Raw genomic sequence first — 14405 nt, 5'->3', positions numbered from 1 at the left:
TTATTACCATTTATTTCCTCAAAATTAGTGGCCCCTATGCAGATATTTCATAAAACGGACCATGTGTAAGTAAGCCTATTTCACAGAGAGCTACAATTATACTCAAGACTTGTTTCTCAACCTATACACAAGCCTGTTCCCAAAATATTTTGGGGCTCTTACCTCCATAACCTTAAATTGAAATAAGTTGAGACTGAATTAGTATAATAAAAGTACCATTTATGGCATTCATAAAACTCTGACAGAAATGCTGATTCATAAGTTATTACATAAAATTTCATTTAGATTCTTAGGTCAATTTTCTCCCAAGAAACTAACAGAAGATGGATGGAAGAAATTAGCAAGTCCTGTTGTTGGGGCACTATTACTTCCATCAAATACAGCAAAACTAATAGGTTAGTTCCTTTGTGGAAATAACTTATCAGATAATTCAGAAAAATACTGAAATATAAATACCTTGTCGATTGTTGTATTAATGAGAGAGCCATCTGTTAGTGAATGGCACTGTAATGCTCAAGACGGTTTATTCAATGAATTCTGGTTACACAACCCTTGAAAATTTTTTTGTAAATCAAGTACTGTGTAGGATTTGAGGTTTTCACAGTGGTGAGTCTGAAGGTGAATCACCCTGATGACAAGAGGCAGTATGACCTCTGAAACGTTGGTTAACATCGACCAGACTACACAGCGCAACAACCCAGAAGACAGAAATCTTCATATTTTTAATCGCCCTGATGACAGAGGCAGTATGACCTCCGAAACGTTGGTTAACATCGACCAGACTACACAGCGCAACAACCCAGAAGACAGAAATCTTCATATTTTTAATCGCCCTGATGACAGAGGCAGTATGACCTCTGAAACATTGGTTAACATCGACCAGACTACACAGCGCAACAACCCAGAAGACAGAAATCTTCATACTCACCGCTGTGAAAACCTCAAGTATCGCCATGATGATGGAGGCAGTATGACCTCTGAAACAGTGGAAATCTCCCAGACTACACGGTGCAGTAACCCAGAACATGGCAATCTTCAAATCAAGTGCTGTTGGTTGACTACCTTTTATGGAATCAAAATGGTTGTTATCATTTATCAAGAGCCCACCCCTCAACTGAAAAGAGAGCCAGACAAATTCAGCAATTCTATTTAAGATCAATTTTCATTATCCTCCCATGCATTCTTAAGAATTCCACTAAGGCACTTTCCTTAAGGTTTTTCAACTGAAATGGCATGTATTTTTGCATTTATCATCTCTACCATGGTTACCATCAGCTTTTGGACAGGACAAGGCATTTGATGAAATGTTATGATAACCTGATGAGCTTGCACCAACATCCACTGGGTTCTGTTTTTTAATCAACACTATAAATGTGCACTATTTGAAAACACCTCTCATTTTGTAAAAATTCTGTTGTGCAACAATTATCTGTTTCCTGGATATTTTATTACCTACTAATAGCAATTTGGCCTAATTTAGACACAAATATAACTACAGTGGGAGTGTCTGAAATGTCATGTATTAATCCTCTTATTATCGATGTGTGCATCTACAGACCTCCAATGCCAGTCCTTGCCAAATTAATGCAGCTCCTCTAGTCTGTGAAACAATTCTACAGAAATTGTACAGATTCTATACATCTGCAAAATCGTTTGGTCATTGTAACTGCTCTGTGGGATTAAATATAGTCAATTGTAATGAACTTAGTTGTTTTGAAACACCTGTTAAAACACCATTGTTTATTGTTTGCAGTGACAGGTTATATATAAACGCTCATCCAACCCAAAGTCAGGTACCGCTATTTGCACCTGCCTTTATATCTGAGGGCCACGTCCTCAATATGCAACCAGAGGAGGCATTATGCATGGTGAAAAGGGGCCCACCAAATATGTTCATTTCGAGCATTACTTAATGTCTGCAGTTGAGGGAGCTTGTAAAATAACCTGTAGTAAACTATTCAAATTCATGTCAGTAGGACTGCAACAGTAAATTGGTCTTTCTCTCTCAAATGTCATCCAAGCAGTAATTTTTTCTGAGTAATGTGCATATCATATATTCCTTATGGCTGAGGGATACAGAAACCAACCAGTCATTTGCATGCATGTAATGTTCCGTAGTATTAGATATTTTTATTCTCTGTGTCATTTGAAACACAAAACTGTGCCTCTTCTTATTCACAGTTCACATATTTTCTGTTATACTGATGTTACTGAAACCTTACCCCTTCTGTTCACTCAACCACATTCAGATAAGTCAACACTGCATATTTTATTACTTAAGCTTTGTATGTCTGTAACTCTTCAGAAAAAATAGGGAATTATGTGTCCTGCAGGGTCAGGTACATCGGAGACAGCCATGATTTTTTATACTGTAGACCATATTCTGATTATTGTAGTTTTTACACTATGTTATTTATTCCACTATTCTTTCAGGAAATTTCTGTGACATTATGGACAGTAGTCAGCAACAGCATTCAGGCCATTTGCACCAGGCTCAACAACAGCTGCAATTTACATGGCAGCCAAAGGACCTTCAAGAGAAGAGACAAGTAAAACCGGGCAAACAAACACCAAAGTGTCATCCTGTTGGGAATCTACATCAGAAAATCCCTCTAATGAATGGAGAAAGAAGATGGCTCTCCAGTATCCGGCAGACAGTAACAAACAGATCATTGTGAGGTAAGTTGCAATGCAAAATGTACTTCAGAACAATCACTTGTTAATAATCTAATGTGCAGAGTATTAGTGATCGACAAATTGTCTTCAAAGCTATTCGAATTCAGCGGACATGTATGATCATTGTATGCATGTTAACGATTATAAAAATGGAAATGGTGCAAAGCTGTAAAATTATATATGAGAAATTTCCCGTGTTCAGAACATGCACTCATCAGAGAAGGAAAATCATAAATCATTTATTACAGAATGACAGGAACAATAAAATGCCTTTTGAACATATCTAATTGCAAAATTAAATGTTTAAGTTACTCCCATTTTAATATTATAACATCTCGATATCTGGGTTCTGGTGCCGTGACTCGTAAGTAGATGAAAAGGTTTTGGAGAAAGTGTCTCCAATTTTTCTGTCCTCTAATATAAATGTCTCCATTTCACCGCATAGGCACTTCAGCCCTGAAGATTGAGAAAGGATCTTTCTCCGAAACGTTGGTATCGAATTAGTCGCCGTGTAAACTCCTGGTAATACAAAATTATTATTTCCATTACAATTATAAAAATGAAGCAAAAATTAATAACTCTAAAGTTGACACGTATTTCTCGGCGGTGTGCCTTTACAGTGAGTTCTTTTGGGTAAGGTACTGCCTCGGTATTGAAGTTGAAGACACTTCAACTCATACACAACCACAAGACATTGAGAGGCTTTTGCAGCGGTGAGGCTGAGGATGATGATTATAGTCTGGATTTTGGTGCAGTGTAGACTTGGCAGGAAATGAACTCAAAATATAACAAAGTATTCACCTTCTGCACTTTTGTTGACTTATGCCATTCCAGCTCTGATTGACTCAAATCTTAAAATATGTCACTAAAAATAATGACTCTGAAACAATTCTCTTACTTAAAATCGCTAGCAATCAATCCCAAATAAATCTGAATTGGTCAAGTTTCTCAAAATTCTCGAGTACATTTTTTGGAAGCTTTCTGCTGCTTATTGACATTAAAAGAGATTTAATTACTTACAGGGATACTTTTTTATGCTCTGTATCTGCCCGGCGTGTCCGGGCAAAATATTCCTCTTTCTGTTCTCTTTTCATGGCTTTCCACATTCCGCAAAGTCTGCAAATAGAAAAAGGAACACTTGTAAGAACACAGGCAGGTTGTAGGACGAACCAGAGGACAAACGTTCAAGGGTTGCAGCTGCGTGCTTCTAAATATTGTACAGGTTTTTATGGTGTCCATGTTACATATCATTGTGCCAGAACAAGTTGGGCCATAGTTAGCATAAATTGTCATGTTTTTGGAAATTCTTCAGTGGGTTCAGCTTCAGTTTTGTATGAGACGTCAACTGCATGAATTCTATCGTACTAGAGGACCAGGCAACTCTGCTTTTAAAACTGCTTGATCACAATTTCTTTTACGTGGGAAATAGTGTTTTCACAAGCCAAAGAACTTCAGTGGCATTATTTCTTACAACAAATAACATTAAAGAACCTACAGAATACTGTAGTACATGGAAGGTGAAGTAAACAAATTCTCGTACACGATTCCTCGATAGTAATGATGGAACAAACAAATATGGTTGGTTACTCTTCGAACTTTTATAAACTGCACTCGAAGTATAACCTGTCTTTAAGTTTTGTTGTATGTAACGAAAAAATGTTACTCTCATTGTTTCTGATGAACTTGTGTAATTCCTTGCCCACTTCCCCTGGTCAGTGCCGTTTTCTTAAAAATTTCCTCAATTTTCCAGTTATGAAAACATTCCACATTTAAGCACAGGGAATACTCATTTTTTAGCATTAAATTTGGTACATTTCTTTGGTAATTTGCCATCCTAATATAGCCTTGCATCTTATACATTCGTTCAAAATTTCAGTATTGGTAACCTGCGTAATTCTAAAACGTTTCCTGTAAGTCATCTTTTAAAGAAGTCTAGTCTTGTTCATCTGGGGCCGTGTCCATTTTTAACGTATCCTCGCTGGCAGTTCATATCTTAAGGTGAATTGTTTTATGCAAAACTAAAACCGGGGTCCCCTCTCAACGCTTTTACTAATGTGTAGAATAAAACAATATAGCCAGGTAAGAAATGGTTCCTTTGCTGAATTATGTGAACGAAATACTACTAGAATTCATTACTTTTAGCTTTAACGTTGGCAAAAAGCAGTTCCAACCATTGGCACCCTTGCATTCTTGTGTTATTTCGAGATATGCATAGATGGCAGGAGTAGGTGGCAGCGTTTACTAATCGATATGGGGCTTAGTGATACTCTTTTGTCTTTAACAGCTGTTTGCGGTCTGCCGTTGAATTTGTCTGAGTTGAGACGGAGTGCCTTTCCTCTTATTTTACTGAAAACTGAAATATTCAAGGTTTGTAAACATACACTGTATATATATATAAACTAATTTGTAGAAAACTTTAAACTAATTGGTGTAATTAGGTAAGTAGGTTTGTGTTTAACTGCTTTTCTACATTGACTATATTTTGTCATTCACTTGATTCTCTTAGTTCCATCTTTTAGTTCAGATTTGCTGTAAATGAACTGTTTAAAATTGACTTTAATTTGTAATGGTACTGTAGTTTCTTCTTCATTTGATAAATATACTTTAGTGAAATTTGTTAGATTCTGATACATGCGTTTCAGTACTCCTTAGTACCAACTAGAACACCATACAGAAGGGGATGAGCTGTGTCTTGTGACATAACCTTTCACAACAGAGAAGTTTAATATTTCCTACTTTCTATAATAATAATACCGGTTTTAACTTCCAAATATTTCTATTATTTCAGTAGTTGTAACTTTTATTCATTGTTATTCTCCTATCCCACTTTTATAGGATAATTTGTCCCTTTGAGCCTGAACTAATGTGTATTTGTTAGTTAAGAAGGTGATCGATGTTAAAATGCTTCACTAGGTTACTCCTGCCAAATTAGAATCAACTAGAATGGTAAGTGGAGTTCATTTCTGATTTTGTAAACTTATAGATACCGTGTAGACAGTCGCTGATGACTATGGCAGCATGATGAATAATTGAATTGGATGGCTGGGAGCAAATCCCAGTGGACACATTTCAGTTTTGTGTTATCAACGTGTCCAAACACCTCTAGAGCCAAACCAAGTCTTTTGTCCAAAGGATGTAAGGAGATGGCTCATTTATGAGTTCACATGCCATGTAGTCTGGTTGAAGTTTACTGACATTTCAGAGTTACTTGCTGCCTCCAATCATGATGGCTATAAGTCACCCTGATGATGAAGACAGCAAGAACATCTTAAATACTGGAAAACGTCTACTGGACCACACAGTTTCACAACCCAGAAAACAGCCGTCTTCACATCCGCTGCCATGAGTACCTCAAGTCCTACCTGAAGGAAGAAAGGTTGCAAATGTGACCACTTGCGTTATTTATGTGGAGCTCATCATTTACTTTCACGTTAAATGTTATGGTTGATCCTTGTGGAGAGACTTGCACTTTGTTTCTTAGGCAGGCAGAATTCAGAGCAATCAGAATATGTAGCACAGAAAGGTGCCCTCTTCAGAAGTGTATCTTCAGGCCATGATGTTACCATGATAGGATCAGCATAATTGATAACATTTCAGACGCACATTTGGCCTTCTTTGCTCTGATGATGAAGGCAGCAAGCTCCTCTGAAACGTCTGTGGACTTGTACCAGGCTACCTGGCACAGTGCCCCAGAAGACAGTTATCTTCATATTGTGTATTCTTCTCTTAGTTAGTTTAGAAAATGTGGTTAAAGGAATTGTGACATTTTACTTACATCTTTTCCTTACTTGCAGTCAGGCGATCACTTTATTCCGTTGTGTGCTGACAACAGTTGGCGCATGAAGTTTCTCATGAACACAGTAAGTGTTTTTCATTCAGTTATGATTTTTGTGACTTTTTAAAAGTAGTTGAATGATGAAGTGAGTATGCTGTGCTGAGGATGAGATAAATTTGTGTTCATGACAGTACTTTATCAGATATGTAAATGACCCTTTATCCACAGAAATTGGTTTCTTCTTAATTGACTACAGTTGCACTGTACAAAAATGTTATCAGATTATCAAATTGAGGACGTAAGCAGTGCTGTAAGCCCCTCTAATTAACTTACTTTTTCTTCTCTTTGGACATGGAGTGAGTGAATCAAACCATCATTTAAAACTGCTATTTGTGATGTACTTCCCATCAGGTCTTTTGCATGAAGTTGTCAATTCCCCATTGTCTACAAGCTTTATGAATTTCTCTTAAGGTAAGCAAGTTGTAGAAATGTCAATGAAATTTGTGTCTGTTTTTAAATATAGGTGTCTGGCCAGAATGGATTGACTACAAAAGAAGATGCTGAAAATGGTGAAGGAGGGAGTGGGAGATTGGCATACTCTTGTTTGCTGAAAAACGAACTTCTTGGCGCCAACATTGAAGATCTTAAAGGCCAGTTGGAGGGATCAAATATCTTTCAGGTACAGTAATAGATATCAGACATCAGCAGGAAGAAAATATTAATAAAATAAAGTTTGATTCATTGAGGGAGAAATAACCTCTGAAATGATGTCAGTTATCTTCAGCTAGACTACATGGCTCCACAACCCAGATGACAGCCATTTTGTTACTGCTTCAGACTGAAATTGTAAACTGTGTATATTTTGTGCATTGTTAGTAAATGTTATACCTGTTATCAAATATTACTTTTTGTTTTCTTACAGTATACAACATCCATGGCATATTCCTTGTCGCCACTTAGTGCACAAAGCCAAAAGTTGCTTAGGACATCAAGAAAAGCAACATGTGAAATATCACGCAGACCCTTCTAGGTTAGTCACAGATTGCATTAGTTTTAAAGTTCTAAAATCCACAAATGAAGTGTCTATGCTCACTCCAAATCCTGCCTCAGTGTTCGATTCTCCCCCAGTCTCTGATGAAATATGATTTGGCTGAGGTGGCTGTTGTGACTTCGTGATCAGCTTTTCTGCCAACAGAAACCACGAGACAATGATAGGGTGTCTGTTATGAAATAGTTGTAATTTTTTCTTCTTTATATTAAGCATTGGGAGTTTCATGTTCTGTACTTCATTATTTGTCCATAATTATTGAAGTTTATGTCTTTTTCTTGAAGGTGTTGGATGCCCCTGAGCTTCAAGATGACTTCTACCTCAATCTTATTGACTGGTCTTCAGAAAATGTGTTATGCGTGGGGTTGGGAAGTTGCGTTTATCTTTGCTGTGGATGCTGTAATGAAGTCAGAAGGGTGTGTGGTGCATCTGGAGATGGCAACGCTGTGACATCAGTTGCATGGAATGAGCGCATAAGTATTGGCCAGACTGTTTTTACTCAGGTCATTGAAAAGTATTTCTGTTAAATTTGAATTTGGTTGTAAGATTTGAGGTTTTCACAGCGGTGAGTATGAAGATTTCTGTCTTCTGGGTTGTTGTGCTGTGTAGTATTCATCGCCCTGATGACGGAGGCAGTATGTCCTCAGAAACGTTGGTAAACATCGGCTGTACTACTCAGCGCAACAACCCAGAAGACAGAAATCTTGAATTTGGTTATTGCTGTGTTTGTTGTTAATCTTTAAGGTATGTATTATATATAAATACATTATTAATTGTATTGGAAAATTATCATGCAGTGCATAAAGTAGATGCAGCCTTTGGTCACCCGTCACTAGAATACTATGTGACGTAATTGTTAGTTTACGATTGACACATTTATTTATTGGAGAGCAGGTCCTGTTATTAGGTGGCCAATATTTGATGAGCTTTCCATAGCCTCTTCCCCTTTAACACTCTACTATACTGTGCGCGTATATACCATATTGGATGTTTTGTTCAACTGTAGCTAACATATGACTTGTAGAATTTGCCTTTGAAGCTAGAGCAAACGAAGGTCCCTTTCTTATAGAGCAACACAGGATCAGGAAGGGCTGTTATCTGTCGGACTTGACTTTTTATTGCCTGTCATAAAGTAACTTTCTTCAGGCTTGTCTCATGCCCAGAAAGTCTGTGGTCTTCTGTTCTGAATTCTGAAAGTTGCCAAAGTCCCCATTTTGACTTTTCCCAATTTTGGCCTCTTGTTGTTCCTGCAATTCTGCTTCTACTCGTCTTCCTTGTACCCATCTCAAATCAGTGTCAACTGCTAACCCCATTTCTGTGGGTTATTTCTGCTTTTCATTTTATGTTTTATGTCCATGACAAAGGAAACATCTTTGTATTTTTGAAGCTCGCTATTGTGTGCATTAAGAGAAATCTGGAGAATTTGGATTTCTAGTTCCAAACCTTCTGGAGGAAGGTGGAAAAGAATTATGTCCTCCGCCTGCCAAGTGAGGGAGACTAAGCCCAAAATTTAAGTAGTTTTATCGTATAGAGATTTTTGCTCAGAGGTAGCTATGCTTATTTCAGGATACATGCATTTGTCTGTATAACTTTGGCTTGTGGGTGAGAGCCATGTCAGTTGTTTAGTATTAACAATAATTTTTGCAAACAATGCAGTAACACACATTCAAGTTGGTTATTGGATGGGGCCAGTTGTGAAGGCCTTGTTTATGTAGGCTGCTCCAGCCATGAAGACCTACGAACCAAAATGTATTTGTCTGTATTTTGATCTACTATGATGTCTTCATTTTGTATAAATGAAATATTATGGCCATATTCTGCAACAGCTGTAGATAATAGGTAAGGATGTGCATATTCTGACCAGGAAATGTTACCAAACAGATAACTCATCATCACCTCTGATGTAATTTATGACTTGCTTTAATTAGTGGACACAATAATGACCTGGTGTTTTGCATTTTTAGGGAAATTTATTAGCTGTTGGCACATATCATGGCTACGTGCAAGTCTGGCACGTTGCTGTAAGTTCAAAAGTTAATAATGAGCTGCAAGGCAATTTGGACAGAGTTGGATCGCTTGCTTGGAACGGGGATGTTGTGTCGTCAAGAAGTCGGGATGTACTGATCTTACAATTTGATGTGAGAACTCCTGGTCTTGTGACAGAGAGAAGGTTGGTTGGTCATCGACACAAGGTTAGTAGAAAATCATTTAATTGTTATTAATTTTGTTATTGCAAAATAGTGTCGTGTTTTTGGGTACCAGAGTTTTGGAGATACATACAGTCTCAATCTTCAGCTCTGAAGATAAAGACTGTTCATCTCCACATTGCATCACAACCCAGAAGACATCTTCACCACTGTCAGAACCTCACATCAAATTTTGCTATTATCGTTGAGAGCTAAAAAATATGTTTTAAAATTATTGTCATCAATTTCAATTACTATAAATATCTTTTGTTTAAAGGTTTGCGGCTTGAAGTGGTCTCCAGACAAGCAGAGCCAATGACAATCGCCTCAATGTTTGGAATCTCCATTCGTTATCACCTGTGCAGACTTACACTCAGTGGAAGGTAAGAATCATTGAGTTTATCATATGTAACTGATACAAGTTCATGGTTTCTCCAGCATGGTGCTCATACTCTTTGGATGTCATTGATTTCACTGTTCTGTGCAGCATTTATAATTTGCAAAGTAAATTTCTTCACATTTCTCATCTTTGCTTCCTCCATTCTCTTTCTTTATTTTAATATTCTATGCAGAATGATGTATCAAACTGATAATTTGGACACAATTCTTAATATACACAATTAAATTTTATTTTACAGCTATTGCATGGTCTCCGCACCGTCATGGACTCTTGGCTAGTGGTGGAGGCGCAGCTGATTGGTGTATTCGTTTCTGGAACACGCTCACAGGACAACCAATGCAGTTTGTGGACACTGGATCTCAAGTCTGTAATCTTGCCTGGTCTAAACATTCCTCTGAACTGTTAAGTTCCTTGCATGTTGATGTGATCTGCAGTTTATACTTAGAAGGATATTGTTGATAGAGGTAGGAATTGTATTTCTTATTTGTTGCAGATAGTTAACTGTTTGTAACCTGGAAGATTAAATTAAAATATATATTGTGAATATCTTTACATATCCAAAGAACATTTTGAAATTCCATTTAATTTATAAAATCTATACATTTGTACTTCGATGAAAATTGCACTTAATGTAGCCATAAAATTAAACTGTGAAGCCGTCTCACCCAGTGTTGGAAGTGTAAAAGGGGTCAGCTTCACATTCAAAATGTTTTCATTAGGTTAATACTTGTCGTTTACAGGGGAATTAACAGGATTTTCATTCATCCACATTTCTCAAGATATGCACAGATCATTTGAAAACACGCAGAGTTATTCTGCACTGCCTTGGACCTGTTGGAATTTTGTTGCATTGGTGTGTACATCTTGTGGTCGGAGAGATGAAGGTGAGTTTGAATCCAGATCCAATATTTTTGTGTTTATTTTCTGATAGCCTTATATTGAGGTGATGAATGTTGCTATATGTAGGCATAATCAAAATTGCTTTTTATGTTTGATATTCACAGCAGACGTATGTGCACAGAATCCTCTCTCTTTGTGTATATTCTCTATTCCATCTTGAGATGTCAAATGAAGCAACATATTGAACACACTTAAAAAAGAGAAAATAAGAATTGTAGGAATAATTCAGATGTGAGAATACACTTGAGGGTTATAAAACAATTACTTCTACAATGATCAGTTTTTGAGAAAATTATGAATAACATATTGCTGGTTGTGTGAATATTTCTAGGTTATAATTAATTTTAAAAAGTATGAAGTTGAGGCAAGGCTCGGGGTTTTTTTCAGTTGCTAAAGGGAAGGCAAATTCATCCCTGATGCTTAAATCAGCATGTAAAAGTTGTGATGGCGCACTGAATGGTGTTCCTTCCACCTGACAATGTCTCAAAGAATCCATGAGATTTAATTCTAAACGTTCTGACGACAGTCTGGCGGAGTCTAATGAAGAACGATGTTTCTTTGAATTGTTATATCATCAGAGCATTAGAGGCCTTTCAACCCAAAACTTAGATATCACCCAGAAAGAAAATCTCCTGGTTTTCCATCAGAACATCAGAGGACTTTTCCCAGAAAACTGAAGAATTGATAATTTCTCTTAAAAGTGCCAAATTACCACATATTCTTTGTCTAACTGAACATAATTTGAAAGCACCAGATATCTTACAGGTTAATTTAGACAATTAAACACTAGCGAGTAGTTTTTGCAGGAAAAATTTAGCTAGAGGAGTGAGTATATTTGTTAAAAATAATCTAAAATTTAGCCAGATAGAGCTAGTCCAGTTTTGCAAGGAGCAGGACATAGAATGCTGTGCTGTATAATTTGATACAATTTTTTCTAAATTATGTTTTTTAGCAATATACAGAGAACCAACAGGTGACTTTGAAACAATTTATTAACAAGTTAAACAGCATTATGGACTACCTTTACAAACCGAAAACGGAATTTGTCATCTGTGGGGATATAAATATTGACTATCTCTCTGAAATCTGCCTTAATCAATGTCTAAATTCTCTTTTAGCAACATTTAGTCTTACACCTACAGTTAGTTTTCCCACAAGAATTCAAAATAGCTCCAACTTGGCCATTGATAATATTTTTGTAGATAGTTACAAGTTAGAACACATTTCCATTAAACTGGTAATAAATGGGCTATCTGATCATGATGCTCAGCTATTAGTTATAAAAAACATAAACCTTATTTCTAACTTTCACAATGATAAGAAGGTAACTAGAGTGATGAATGAAGTCACTTTAAATGAATTTATACAACATCTCAGTAGTGAAGATTGGGAATTATTAGTCAGTGGTGGTGATATGGATTCAAAGTTCAGTTCTTTTCTAAACATCTTTTTAAGCATATTTGAAAAAAGTTTTCCTACTAAAACAGAGAAAAAATTGAAACCAATGTATGGTTAACTAAAGGCATCAAAACATGCAAATATAAGCGAGCTTTTTACCTAAATAGCAGGTCCAGTAATAACCAACTACTGATGCAACACTATAGAAAAAATTGGAAAATTTTATCTCTAGTCATTAAAATATAGAGTGAACAAACCAACAACTATTAACACTCTAATGGACACTATTGCATGTACCTGTACAGGCGACGCAAGTACAGCTTGCCGAGACCAGCAACGGCCACCGTACAACGGAATCAACAGCCAAGTGTGAGTTTTACTCCTGTGAATAACAGCGTCTAGTGCAGTCATCTTGTCAATTACCTTTTATTTTAATTATGAAATTTGCTCGAACCATTTGACTATATGTATTAATTTCCCTGATGCCACTGATGATGATCTCTTGAGATCGAAACGCGTATGGCAATAGTGTCCATTATAGTGTTAATAGTTTTTGGTTTGTTCACTCTATATTCTAATACACTACACGGTATGCAAAGTTTTAAGATCTAGTCATTAAGGAAGCTAAACGCATGCATTACAATAAATTGATAGTAGTGTCTGAAAATAAAGTAAAAACTGTTTGGAAAATTGTAAAAAAGGAAACTGGCAAACAATCTACAGACATTGAAAGCCCACCAATAATGATAAATAATAGCAGAGTAAATGATGCTAAACTTATAGCTAACTATTTTAATACCTACTTTTTAACGATTGTAGAAAGAATGAACAGCAGTGACACCATTACCCCAAAAACCGAAGATGCAATGAAGTTCTTGGCTAAGGCAATTCCTAATTGATTTCCGAATATTAATCTTATTCCTACCACACACACCAAATGAAATTAAAAGTATAATAACTTCTGTCAAGTCAAAAAATTCATGTGGTTATGATGGAATTTCATCTAAAGTACTTAAATCTTGTTTAGATTATATAAGTATTCCAGTAAGTTATGTTTCTAATAATTCAATTGCTGTAGGAATGTTTCCTGAAAGACTTACATATTCAAAAGTAAAACACCTATATAAAAAGGATGAAAAATCCTGCATCTCTAACTGCAGACCTATTTCACTGCTGACAACATTTTCTAAAACTTTTGAGAAAGTTATGTGCAAGAGAGTAAATAATTTCTTAAACTCAAACAACGTCCTTTTAGAGGAACAATTTGGATTTAGAAAAAATCACTCAACAGAAAAGGCTGTATTTAGTTTCCAGCAGCTTGTAAATTTCTATAATATAATTAAACAGTGTATACACATTAGCCTATATATGAAAATATTTAAACACATTACCTTTGAGTCGTACGGTCAGGAACTCGGCAGGTCGCCAAGGAGAAAGCCATTTGAGGTGTTGGCGCCTCCTTGATTGTAATATACACTGTGTTTTAAAGGTACATTTGGACATGCCTGTAATTATGATGCCTGTTACAGGGCCTTGTCGTTTCCCCATAGAAGATTTCGGGTACATTAGAGAAAGTGGGGGAAATTACGCCGCCTGAGGCAATGCGGCCACCTTAATTAGCTTTCAAACGATTTGAATTGAGTGCGCTCTGTTTGCACTGACATCTCTGGTGACGCCATACAAAGAGTCTAGAGCTGTTATGGCCACATAAGTTGTTGTAATTTGTTTGTGGTGAAGGAAAATGTCATTGTAGGCATGTCTAGTTTTGAAGTTAACAGATTGCTTGGTAAGTGTAAGTTGGTGTTTGTTATTCTTAATACAAATGATAACATGTGAAAGTACAAATATGTTTATCTATTCCCCTGACATACAGAGAAATTCTGCCAAAAGTGTTTTTGCAAAACTTTGTCAAATAATCAAACGTAGAGCAGAAATTATTACAAAATTCTCTGTGTTGTCTTCATGATGAATTACTCGCTATGATTCAGCGTTTAGCTATTGTAAACAATGTTCATAAAGCAA

General features: G+C 36.4%; 1 protein-coding gene and 1 long non-coding RNA gene across 23 annotated transcripts in view; one reads left to right on the top strand and one right to left on the bottom strand.

The window, feature by feature from the left end:
• LOC147874482 (tubulin alpha-1 chain-like) overlaps window positions 1–14405 on the top strand; it is an 86227-nt gene that overhangs the window by 13328 nt on the left and 58494 nt on the right. For 14 of the 19 annotated variants that reach the window (XM_087345208.1, XM_087345205.1, XM_087345207.1 and 11 more), the window contains exons 2-9: window positions 2434–2679; window positions 4961–5043; window positions 6471–6536; window positions 6975–7130; window positions 7374–7481; window positions 7784–8002; window positions 9464–10068; window positions 10324–10969. The gene's annotated coding sequence lies outside the window, so the exon portion shown is untranslated. Of the gene's footprint in view, window positions 1–2433; window positions 2680–4960; window positions 5044–6470; window positions 6537–6974; window positions 7131–7373; window positions 7482–7783; window positions 8003–9463; window positions 10069–10323; window positions 10970–13912; window positions 14170–14405 lie in introns of all 19 variants that reach the window. The other 5 variants (XM_087345204.1, XM_087345209.1, XM_087345202.1 and 2 more) reach the window with 5 other exon arrangements.
• On the bottom strand, window positions 2941–4864 carry LOC110840875 (uncharacterized). 4 transcript variants are annotated; one of them, XR_002547036.2, is made up of 3 exons: window positions 4217–4777; window positions 3697–3792; window positions 2941–3195 (listed from the first exon to the last, which is right to left on the bottom strand). It is a non-coding gene; the product is annotated as an uncharacterized LOC110840875 (long non-coding RNA). The 4 variants fall into 4 exon arrangements; XR_002547034.2 differs by having other exon boundaries at window positions 2942–3195; window positions 4172–4776; XR_015534195.1 differs by lacking the exon at window positions 4217–4777 and adding an exon at window positions 4813–4864 and having other exon boundaries at window positions 2944–3195.

This window comes from Zootermopsis nevadensis, unplaced genomic scaffold, assembly GCF_977971745.1.
Source record: "Zootermopsis nevadensis isolate Lab colony 2312 unplaced genomic scaffold, Znev_1.0 Znev_ptg000008l, whole genome shotgun sequence".
In the NCBI taxonomy this organism is placed as follows: Eukaryota; Metazoa; Arthropoda; class Insecta; order Blattodea; family Termopsidae; genus Zootermopsis; species Zootermopsis nevadensis.
Note: the sequence above shows the minus strand (reverse complement) of the source record. Positions and strands in the feature narration are given on the sequence as shown.